We start from the raw sequence: 12352 nt of genomic DNA, 5'->3' as shown, positions 1-12352 counted from the left end.
TCGTCAAAGAACCAGCCCCAAGGCTGATAATATTTGTCCAAGTTGGTTGGTTTTGCAAGTGACCAGTGTGAGGTTTGTTACTTCACATCACTGTGTGGCACAGAGAGAGTGAGAGCCTCAGGCATCGTCCCTTCGATCAATATGATTCTCCAGTCCAGAGTGGTTCCTGTCAGAATGATGCATGGCTGTATAACCTGCAGCATCCACTTGGCAGCGACAGCAGCAGCCACATCATGATTACTACGTGCTGATGACTCAGGAATGAGACACACAGCAGAGATCTGGCTCAAGCTCTCTCAGCGCTGAATAATTCTCCAAGTATTAGAAGCATCAACATCGCCAGAGATCAATCAGACTGGAGCTCTGCTCGGACTGTCAAACAACTCGGGCATGTTTTCAGCTGTTAACCCCTGTGCCCCCCAGCCCCGTCACTGCTCAGAGGGGTTGGTGGCAGAGAGGGACAAGCTGCTTTCGCACTGGTCTCCATACGGAGGGAAAGCTGCTGACACCTGACTCCTCTTCCTGCCAGATCCATCTCAGGCTTTTCTGACAATTGCAGGCTGCTGTGACTTCGGTGGCTCAGTCAGAAAGTTAAAGAGTAAATTCCACGTGACGTTGACTGCTCATCCTCAGGCCATTCAGCCCAAGTGAACCATGCTTGGCTTGCATGCTCCCACCTTTCTTCATCTGACACGATTAATGAGTCCTGGCTTTCCTCTCTTTCTCTCTCATCTTTCGAAAAGGCCTTTGCTCGTCACTTCAACTCCTCCCTGCGGGAACACAGTCCGCATTCTAACCCCTTTCTGGATGAACACATTTCCCTTGGGTTGACAACGGATTGAGTGCTGACTCTCACATTCATGGCCTCCAGTCACAGACACCAGTCAAAAACATCTTCAACTTGATCGACTTGATCAAGACCTCTTAGCAGACCCACAGAAAAATCCTCCATGAAGCTGACCACAGGAAGGCAAAACAATCCGTTCACTTGACAAGTTAGAAAACCCTTAAAGATACACGTGACAAGCCAAAACCAAGAGTCAGTCAGACAGAAAATCTTAACAAGTCAGTGCTCTTGAAAAATGAAGCCTCACAGGCAGAGGCCGTGCCCTGCTGTTAGACTAGAAGGTTGTGTCTGTCAAACAGTACATCACCTCTGGAACATGGATACCAGTCAAGAGTAGGCCAGTGAGAGAGGGAATGGCTGGGGAGAGAGTCCCTGAGGAGAGAGAGGCACTTACTTTCACAGAAACAGGGAAGGTTGGAAACTATCAGGGATTGAAGCTATGAGGAGAGATGATACAAATTAGGCCTGTTTTCTCCAGAATATAGAAGGTTAAGGGGTGACCTGATGGAAGTCTGCAGTTTATTAACAGGAGAAGACGACTGGGTAAATAAAGCTAAACTATTTCCACTGGTTGAGGGTTTTAGAATAGGGGACCTGGTCGGAGTGTTAGGACCAGACCATTCTGGACAGATGTTAAGAAGTACTTGTACACAGACAGGGTGGGTGATGTGGTGGCTGAGTAAGATAGCACTGCTGTCTCACAGCACCAGGGAGCTGGGTTCGATTCCAGCCTCAGGCGACTGCCTGTGTGGAGTCTGCATATTCACCCCTGGGTTTCCTTGGACAGGTTACATCTGTTGGTCATGCAAAATTGTTCCGAGGTGTGTAGGTGAGATGGGTTAGCCAGTGGGGCCCGGTGTTGGAGTTAAAACTCAAAAAGGACCTGAGGGGCAACTTTTTCACACAGACAGTGATCCATGTGTGGGATGAACTGCCAGAGGAAGTGGTGGACGCAGGGACAGTGACGACATTTAAAAGACATTTGGACAGGTATCTGAATAGTCAAGGTTCAGAGGGATATGGGCCAATAGATTAATGTGGGATGACGTTCAGCCTGGACTCTTTCTGCGCTGTATGACTCCATAACACAATTGCACTCTTTTTGCCAGTCTAACTCACTATCCTGAGTGTACAATCCTCTCACCTTGGTGCTAACTTGCCACCCATTCTGCTACTGGCCCTGCAAAGTGCTGCTCAGTGGAAGATCTCTTGAAAATATCACCGATCATGGATGTTTGCTGGGTAGTGTCAGTGTCAATGGGCTGAAAGAGTTTCTAAGCTGGAAAAGCTCTCTGATTCGACCACTCCCTTGATTTCCACTTTGTGACTCTCAGTGACGCTGATCAGCATGACCTTCCCTTCTGCTGTGATTCCTCAATGTTTCCTGGGGTCATTTCAAGGACGACATTATTTTTCTGAACACTGACATTAAGCTCACTGGTCTCAAATTATTTGTACTTGTTTGAGCTTGTTTCTTCAATTGAAGAATAATATTGACTCTCCAGTGCTCAGCCCTTTGGTAATGGATGTGTGTACATCTATATCTCTGCTCACTCTTATCCAGCTGGCTTTCAGACCAGGAACACCCAGGGAGCAGGAGGATACAGGCTGACCATGCCAAGTGGTAAGTTCCCAGTGTGGGGACTTGGCAGCTCAGAGCCCAGTGAGTACATCAGGAGGGGGTCCTCATGGGTCCCCAGGGCCACAGTAGCTCTAAGCTCTCCGACAAATCCCAATGCACAATGAAATGTCTAGCTTCAGCCAAACTGCAATACTACTCTGCTCATGGGGACTCCATATCCAGGAGTACAGCATTCATCCTGCTCTGCACTGGACAGCAAGGAAGGATCTGCTTCCCCAAGCGGTACACAGTCACCAAAGTGCACAGACTTCTACTGTTTGGGAAAAGGAGGTCACGGAGCAGTGGATCTGAGGGGGTAAGAGAGGACACAGCAGTGCTGAAAGGAGAAACATTCCCCACCTCAAAAACACCATCGAAGGGACACTGCAAATGCTGATGTCTGCAGACAGAGCTGGACTGGAGCATCGCTGTTTGGACCACACACACTCAATGGGCTGAATAGCCGCTCACAGCCTCATAAACCTACACCCTTTCCACTTCCTCTGACAGAAGCAGAGATAACAAACAGTTAAATTCAAACTCATTTGGCTGGCAGATGAAAAGATAAACTGCAGTTTATAAAAAGATCTCTCCCTCTTCCCCAACTTCCTGTTGGAACCCACAGGCCTGTTTATACAGGAAATTAGAAATCAGTCTGGATTAGCTTCAACTTGGAAACCACATCTGTTTACTCAAGGAGGTAAAACTGGGCACCAATCCATCCTCTTTCTCAACTCAGAGGAGCATGGACCTACACCACAAGGTCAACATCTCAGCTCCAATCAAAGTGATGGGTTCTCCAACAAGACCACGCCAACACCCACCCAGGCTGACTCAACAACTAACATCCAGGGCAAGGACTGGGTTGTGGGGGTGAGCTTACCTGCACTGACCAGTAACCCCAACATCATGCCTGGTCATCTCAGTCATGTGTATTCCCAACCATGTGAAGGCAGGAATACTGAGTGAAACTACCCTGTCAGCCGCAGCTCCCTCCTCTCCCAAATGCTATTTCTCTCTGATAGGAGATGAGAAAACCAAACTCCACGCCCTGGGGCTAGCTGCAGGAACTTGACGGGGTGTTGGTGGCAGGTGCTATCTGAAAGGGTTTGGGGATTCTGTTCTGGATCCTGAAGTGTAGATCAGGAATCCCCTGACAGGACTCCAGAACTCACCTCAAAGCACAGCCAAAATGCCATCTCGGATGGAGTGGCAATTTCTCCTGTCAGCTACCGTCTCTGAGCTAGTGATGTTGTTTTGGTCTCATGCCAGAGATCCACACAGAGTCTATGGTTCAGGAAGACAGCTCAGCCAGCCCCTGCTACCCCCTTAACCAAATGAGAATGAAATGCTAGCCTCGCCACTGAGGTCCCGTCAACTTTATAGAGGTTTATAGTGACCTTATAGAGGTTTCTAAAATCATGAGGGGCATGGAGAGGATAAATAGACAACGTCTTTTCCCTGGGGTGGGGGAGTCCAGAACTAGAGGGCACAGGTTTAGGGTGAGAGGGGAAAGATATAAAAGAGACCTAAGGGACAACGTTTTCACACAGAGGGTGGTACATGTATGGAATGAGCTGCCAGAGGATGTGGTGGAGGCTGGTACAATTACAACATTTAAAAGGATGAGTATATGAATTGGAAGGATTTGGAGGGACATGGGCCAAATGCTGGCAAATGGGACTAGATGAGGTTGGGATATCTGGTCAGCATGGATGGGTTGGACTGAAGGTATACCACTCTATAACTCTATCTTATCCATGTTCATTTGGTTTTGCGCCACATCCCTTACATCACCCACATTTTTCTCTCTCTCTCTCTCTGGGTCTTCAGGTTGGAGGTGGGAGTCTCCTCCCAACTTTCCAAGCCTTTCCGATGCTTTTGTTCAGGGTGAGCTGCCAGGGGCACCATCACTGAGCAAAGGGAGGTGCTGGTTCTATTCCAGTTTCTGGGAAGCCTCTTTAGTTGGGAAGGAGGGGGCAGCTTGACCGAAAACATTCAAACTGGGCTGCAGAGAAGATCCACATCCTCAAAGCAGCAAACAGCAGCCCCCTGGTGTGATAGACAGGGAGCAGGGAGACAAAATGCTTCCCTCACGATAGCTTGCAACCTGGAAGTGAATGTCACCTGTGCCTGGGCAGGAAGCAGGCTCACTCCCACCATCCCCCCCCCCAGATTACTGCAGTCAGTACCTTCTGTTTTTGTGAAGCAAAGGGACGATGAGACTGTGCGTTCTGTAATCATTCCGATGAAAAGGCTGCTTGTTTCAGAGTGCAGGGACTGGCCAATGCTTGCTGTCTGGTTTGGAGAAGCAGCCTGTCTCACCGAATAACTATCTTGGAAGTTGTAAAACCAAGAAAACATAGCCTGCTGCATCTGGAACAGCTCTTTGTTGTTCAATTCCCAGTGTCTGAAACATGAGCTTTGATGCCTGCACCATACAAACCCCTGCAACAGGTCACTTTGCTGGAGTCCTGACCAGAGCAAGCTCCGAAAGCCCCGACGAGCCGGATTTTAATGGTTCCACCCCCACCTCACTGTTTCAGTGCCATACTGTGGGACAGAACTCTTCATAATGACCACACACTCAGTTCCGCCTGCCGTTCGGTGAAGTGGTGGGCTGTGTGAGAAGGGTAAAGATAGCCCATGTGACCCAGACTGCCCTCACTGCCTACCTGGGCATCATCAGCACCCTCTTCCATGACTCACTAATTACAGGCAGAAGGCAGGATTCAATTTGGCGCTAGTCCCCAGACCTCCTCTCCATCTTCTCCAGGGTACCTTTCCAGGTGCCTTCCATGTCACAAAGCATCCTCTCAGTCCAAAACCATCAAGAAAACTCAGCTCAACACTCTCCTTCGGAAGGAAGACCGCCTGGCCATTCCCCGAAATCAAACAGGATTGTGTTCTCTGGCCAAACTGACCCAAGGCTCAAATTCACAAAAAACAGGTTGAACTCAACATCATTTGGATGAGGAGGTTTAGCTCCTGTGTGTGTGTGTGGCTCCCCTGCCTCTCAGAAGGTTATGAGGCCTCTTTGCAGACAGCGTTGTCCTGTGGACATTTCAATTCCAGTGTGGAAGTGGGCAGTCAGGAGACCCTGTGTGTGAGCAGCTGAACTTGCCATCTCAGCACCAGAATTCACCTTCGCTCCAGCTCTGCCAGTATATGGAGGATGTGAGCTGCCTCAGCTATATCCACTCTCTCACACACACTTTCAGCCAACACATCATCCAGAGCGGTCAGCCACTTCACTGTGCTTCATTCGAACCAGCCTCTCCCCATTCCTCCTGCTCCTGCCTCATAAACCTATCCCCTTCCTGTAGCACAACCTGACCCCCTTCGTTTCCAAGTGGTGAAAGCCTGAGATGTCTTTCTGAGAGATGGACGACGTGGACTGTGATCAGAGGTTGCAGTCACTGGTCAATCTCACCCTGCCATTTCACCCGTTAACTCTCGCTGGGTCTTTGTGCTGGAAAATCCAACAGCCTGCACACAGTGTCGAAGGCTTCTGTGGAAAGGGGACCATTGCTGTGTGACTCCTGCATCCAGCAGATTGTGGAGCTTTGGGTGAGGCACCCTCCGTCCGAATGACAACAGCAAATTCCAAAGGGCAGGGAAAGATGGAGAAGATTGGAATAAAAGGTCACAGAAACTAAAACACTGAAAAATCTCAGGCTCAAAACCAATATCTCCAGGAAATATGAACATTGGAAGTAATCCCGATACCACACGTGTCAAAGTTCATTTTCCAAACTCGAGAGGTTGCTCGTCAGAGATTCAGATGTAGCCCCTATTAAACATGGAATTGCATTGCAATGGATCAGCTCTCACTGATGGGGTCTCAGGTACTGTAACAGTCTCTCTTCACAAAGGGTGGGATAACACATCTAACTGCCTGGGTACTGCCGTACATTTTGCTCAGTCATTACAAGTGGTTTGTGTCGGGAATGAACTGCCAGAGGAAGTGGTGGGTATAATTATAGTGTTTAAAAGACATGTGAATAGGTACGTGAAGAGGAAAGATTCAGAGGGATGCGGGCTAGGAGCAGGCAGGTGGGACTAGTTTAGTTTGGGAAGACTCTGTTTCTTGAATCTCCTGTTCCTTGGATGCTGCCTTTTCCAGCAACACATTTTCAAGACTCTGTTTCTGTGCTATATGACTCAAAAATGTTGAGAGCTGGTGGTTTTCACTTGGTTTTTATTGATCAACTCTGGGCAGTCAACTTAACTCCAAATGCCACAACCTGCAATTTACCCCTCTCCTGTAGGTGGTATCCCACGTCAATGAAGGACTGAGTGTGATCCAAGTGGAGGGAGGTAAGCAATCTCCTCTCTCTCTGGATGTACACATCAAGCTGCCAGATGGAAAGCCAGCAGCCTGAGGGGACCCAGCTCAGTGCCACATCTGGTTACTTACATTTGTCCTTCCTTTTACAAAACACAAAAAAAAATCAGTGAAAAACAAACTGAAACAAAGACCTTGCTCTCGGAAGGCCGAGCCAGCTGCTGGAACATGCCATGGGTACTGCAACATTCCTGCCATTCCTTCTGTCAAAGGGAAGGCCTTTAGGTTACACCGTGATTCTCTAGGCCCTGCTAACCTGAGAAAGGGGACTGTCAGTTTGTGAGCATGCCCCATTAGCAGCTGTTGAGATGAATTTTGGTTGTTTTAAATGAGCAGGAAGGGTTGAACCTGACCATTTGCAAGTAGTTCTTAATGGATCCAGACAGCCATTGAGCTGAAGTGCTAGCGCAGGGCACCATTCAGTACACACACACTGCCATGAATCAGGAAAGTCTTGCAGCTTCCCGTAACATACAGTTTCGTTGTTTTTTAGAGAGGGTGATGGAGTTTCCTTCCACAAAGGTTTGTATTGTGTTATACCTGCCCACAGAATTTCTTCCAACTCTCCTCTTCAACCTTTGTACTGATCAATGATCCTGCCCAATCACGCTGTATAGCGTCAACGTCTCCCTCCCTGTTCAATCACACAGGGAATAGCTTCCGTTCCCCCCTTAGTTTGGAAAGCCATCTCACACAAGTTGGGAAACCAGAGCAAGCAATTCTGTCCCCTCAGTGTTGCTCCACCAGTGACCGTGATCTGCAATAGTCTTGTTTTTCTCATTAACTCTGAACTACTGACATGGGCACCTACAAAATAAGACATTCCACAATCTAAGATGGCTCATTGCCAATTCATACGTGACCACCCCCCTCCAACCCTGCCCAGCCTCAGCAGTGTGTGTTGGGGAGGGGGTTGGAGGAGACAACGTTCTTGGGTCTATTCCCTCTTTCCAAGAAAAATCACACTGTCAGAGTCACACAGCACAGAAACAAACCCTTCGGTCCATCTAGTCCATGCCAGCCATGTTCCCAAACGAAACATGGAGTCAGACAGCATGAAAAGGTGAGCATCTATCTGAATGAGGCCCCTTTGTGCATGAGGACCCCTCCCAAACCAGGTGAAGTGACTATTTTTTACCCCTATGGATCACACCAACCGTTTCCCAGAATGCTTCCCAGAATCCCCAGATGGCAGAACTCAGCTTTCAAGAGAAACGGGATTGGTTTGGACTCTATCCACTCGAGATGACAAGAATGGGGGTCCAACAGGGCTGGACACATGTTCCCAATGACCACAGGTCACCATTTAAGCAACAAGAGTAGGCCATGTAGGACTGAGATCTTGAGAAATGTCTTCACCCAGAGAGCGGTGAGCCTGTGGAACTGTCCTCTCCAGACAGCAACAAATGTTTTCAAGAAGAAGTTTGACCCCTTTAACCCCAAGATTGAAGAGTATGGGGAGAAAGCAGGTACAGGAGACTGAGTTGGATGATCAGCCATGATCACACTGAAGGTGGGGCAGACTCATAGGGCTGAATGGCCTACTCCGGCTCTTAATTTGTTTCCAACTCCTTCTGAAGTTATGCAAAACAGCTAGGTTAGATCACCTGCTCCTTTCCTGGACTGCAGGGATCCCAACGTGTACTCAGCATCAAACCCCTGTAGCCTCAGAAATTCCTGGACACTAATACTTCCAGAGACCACATCCCCTTTTGCTTGCGCAGTCCTGAGGATTGAACCCCAAACAGGGTCAAACCCACTGCTGCTTTATCCAACTGCCAAGAGGCAAGGCAGTCTGGAGACTGGGTGAAGGAATAAACTGAAGCTGACATGTAATAATACTTTGTGCTGAGGACTGACTTATTTCTATTGTTCTCGTCATTTTGTGAATCTACTCAGCTGTCCACTGACCCATCCACATTCAGTGCCCTTCACCTCTGAGAACTGCAGAAAGAATGTTGCAGGTAACACCTCACTGCTCAGCTTGGATCCAAATCCCCGTCTTTTCAATCAGGAAGACCAAGTCCAGAAACAACCTTCACATCACATCAAAACAACTGGCTTCCAGCTCAGACAGACCAAGCTGCTGACAGCAGGAGGACAACATGTCCATTTGATAGTGCCCTGTGAATACGTGACACCTCAGTAAAAACAATGACTGCAGATGCTGGAAACCAGGTTTTGGATTCGTGGTGCTGGAAGAGTTCAGGCAGCAGGCCCAAGCACATGAAGGAACAGAATCATTTGTGTCAAAGCCAATGATTTGAATGTGATTGGAAGCAGCCGGTGGGCATCATCCATCCTGCAAAACCATCGAGCCCCAAGTGACTATTCTTTGCCAGTGGCTACAATGGAGTGCCACTGAGATATTCAATCCCATAATCCATCAGTCTTGAGCTCAAAACTGCAGTCACATGGAGATGGAGAGGAATGGGTAAGAAACTGGAATAGGACCCCGAGCTGCCTTTCACCAGGCCCATCATGCTCTCCTTTCAGGGAAATGGGAAATCCTACAAAGCCACTCTCGCCCCTCATAATTTTATAAACCTCTAGAAGGTTACCCCTCAGCCTCTGACACTCCAGGGAAAACAGCCCCAGCCTGTTCAGCCGCTCCTTATAGCTCAAATCCTCCAACCCTGGGCAACATCCTTGTAAATCTTTTCTGAACCCTTTCAAGTTTCACAACATCTTTCCAATAGAATGGAGACCAGAATTGCAAGCAATATTCCAACAGTGGCCTAACCAATGTCAGCCGCAACATGTCCTCCCAACTCCTGTACTCAATACTCTGACCAATAAAGGAAAGCATATCAAACGCCTTTATCACAATCCTATCTACCTGCGACTCCACTTTCAAGGAGCTATGAACCTGCACTCCAAGGTCTCTTAGTTCAGCAACACTCCCTAGGACCTGACCATTAAGTGTATGAGTGCTGTTAAGATTTACTTTCCCAAAATGCAGCACCTCGCATTTATCTAAATTAAACTCCATCTGCCACTTCTCAGCCCATTGGCGCATCTGCTCAAGATCCTGTTGTACTTTGAGGTAACCTTCTTCTCTGTCCACTACACCTCCAATTTTGGTGTCATCTGCAAAGGTGCTAACTATACCTTCCATGCTCATATCCAAATCATTTATATAAATGATGAAAAGCAATGGACCCAGCACCGATCCTTGTGGCACTCCACTGGTCACAGGCCTCCAGTCTGAAAAACAACCCTCACCACTACCCTCTGTCTTCTACCTTCAAGCCAGTTATGTATCCAAATGGCTAGTTCTCCCTGTATTCCTTGAGATCTAATCTTGCTAATCAGTCTCCCACGGGGAACCTTGTCGAACACCTTACTGAAGTCCATATCGATCACATCTACTGCTCTGCCCTCATCAATCCTCTTTGTTACTTCTTCAAAAAACTCAATCAAGTTTGTGAGACATGATTTCCCACGCACTAAGCCATGTTGACTATCCCTAATCAGTCCTTGCCTTTCCAAATTCACGTGCATCCTGTCCCTCAGGATTCCCTCCAACAACTTGCCCACCACTGAGGTCAGGCTCGCTGGTCTATAGTTCCCTGGCTTGTCCTTACCACCCTTCTTAAACAGTGGCACCACGTTCACCAACCTCCAATCTTCCGGCACCTCATCTGTGACTATCGATGATACAAATATCTCAGTAAGACGCCCAGCAATCACTTCTCTAGCTTCCCACAGAGTTCTCGGGTACACCTGATCAGGTCCTGGGGATTTATCCACCTTTATGTGTTTCAAGACATCCAGCACTTCCTCCTCTGTAACATAGACATTTTTCAAGATGTCACTATCTGTTTCCCCCCATTCTCCATCTTCCATGTCGTTTTCCACAGAAAACACTGACACAAAATATTCATTTAGTATCACCCCCATCTCCTGCGGTCCCACATATAGGCTGCCTTTCTGATCTTTGAGGGGCCCTATTCTCTCCCCAATTACCCTTTTGTCCTTTATCTATTTATAAAATCCCTTTGGATTCTCATAAACCCTAACTGCCAAAGCTATTTCATGTCTCCTTTTGCCCTCCTGATTTCCCTCTGAAATGTACCTCTACTGCCTTTATACCCTTCGAAAGGTGTCAGTCAAGCTAACCTGCCTCGACTTGACATATGCCTTCTTCTCTTTCTTAACCAAACCCTCAATTTCTTTAGTCATCCAGCATTCCCTATACCTATCAAACTTTCCTTTCACCCTGACAGGAATATACTTTCTTTAGATCCTTGTTATCTCATTTCTGAAGGCTTCCCATTTTCCAGCCGTCCCTTTACCTGCGAGCATCTGCCTCCAATCAGCTTTCGAAAGTTCTTGCCTAATACTGTCAAAATTGGACTTTCTCCACTTTAGAACTTCAACTTTTAGATCTGGTCTATCCTTTTCCATCACTACTTTAAAACGAATGGAATTATGGTCGCTGGCCCCAAAGTGCTCTCCCACTGACATCTCAGTCACCTGCCCTGCCTTATTTCCCAAGAGTAGGTCAAGTTTTACACCTTCTCTAGTAGGTACATCCACATACTGAATCAGAAAATTGTCTTGTACACACTTAAGAAATTCCTCTTTATCTAAACCTTAACACGATGGCAGTCCCAGTCGATGTTTGGAAAGTTAAAATCCCCTATCCGAACCACCTTATTATTGTTACAGATAGCTGAGATCTCCTTACACATTTGTTTCTCAATTTCCTTCAGACTATTAGGGGGTCTATAATACAGTTCCAATAAGGTGATCATCCCTTTTTTATTTCTCAGTTCCACCCAAATTACTTCCCTGGATGTCATGCTAAGTACAGCAACACCACCTCCTCTCTTGCTTCCCATTCATCCCTTCAGATAGCATGTGTGTCTTGAAACATTAAGCTGCCAATCCTGCCCATCCCTGAGCCATGTTTCTGTAATTCTATGATATCCCAGTCCCATGTTCCTAACCGTGCCCTGCGTACATCTGCCTTCCCTGTTAGGCCTCTTGCACTGAAGTAAACGCAGTTCAATTTATCAGTCTGACCTCATTTTCTGCTTTGTTCCTGCCTGCCCTGATTGTTTGACTTGCACCTTTCCCCAGTTGTACCAGTCTCAGACTGAGCTTTTTCCTCACTATCGCCCTGGCCCCCAAACACCCTGCGCCCCCCACCCCCCTACTAGTCTGAGAAAAAAAGTATGTGCAATAGAATGAGAGAGAGAGAGAGAGAGAGAGAGAGAGAGAGAGAGAAGAGCACAAGAGACTGCTTCAGGGCCTCAAACAGATTGCTCTCCTTAAAGTGGGAACAATAGCTGGAGGAAGCCAGCTGTATAAAAGGTTAGGAAAGCTCCATTCAAACGCATGTTCCCCCCACAGAGATTTTCTCTTTTCCTTCAGCTGTGTTTTTTTCTCTCTCTCCCTCCCCCCTCCATTCACACCAGCCTCAAAAGGCTTCAGGTAGCGAGAGGCCTTTACTTTGCCCTGGCTTTCCCCATTTCCTTGTTCTCCACGAGGTGGGAAAGGGGTTTTCAAATTAAAACAAAAAAACTTC

The 12352-nt window shown here is 47.6% G+C and overlaps 1 protein-coding gene across 2 annotated transcripts in view; it reads right to left on the bottom strand.

Annotated features, from left to right (window-relative positions):
• Positions 1–12352, bottom strand: part of LOC132836850 (fibroblast growth factor receptor 1-like) — a 141384-nt gene that overhangs the window by 76292 nt on the left and 52740 nt on the right. The gene's annotated exons all lie outside the window — the stretch shown is intronic.

Source organism: Hemiscyllium ocellatum, chromosome 48 (assembly GCF_020745735.1).
Source record: "Hemiscyllium ocellatum isolate sHemOce1 chromosome 48, sHemOce1.pat.X.cur, whole genome shotgun sequence".
NCBI lineage: Eukaryota > Metazoa > Chordata > Chondrichthyes > Orectolobiformes > Hemiscylliidae > Hemiscyllium > Hemiscyllium ocellatum.
Note: the sequence above shows the minus strand (reverse complement) of the source record. Positions and strands in the feature narration are given on the sequence as shown.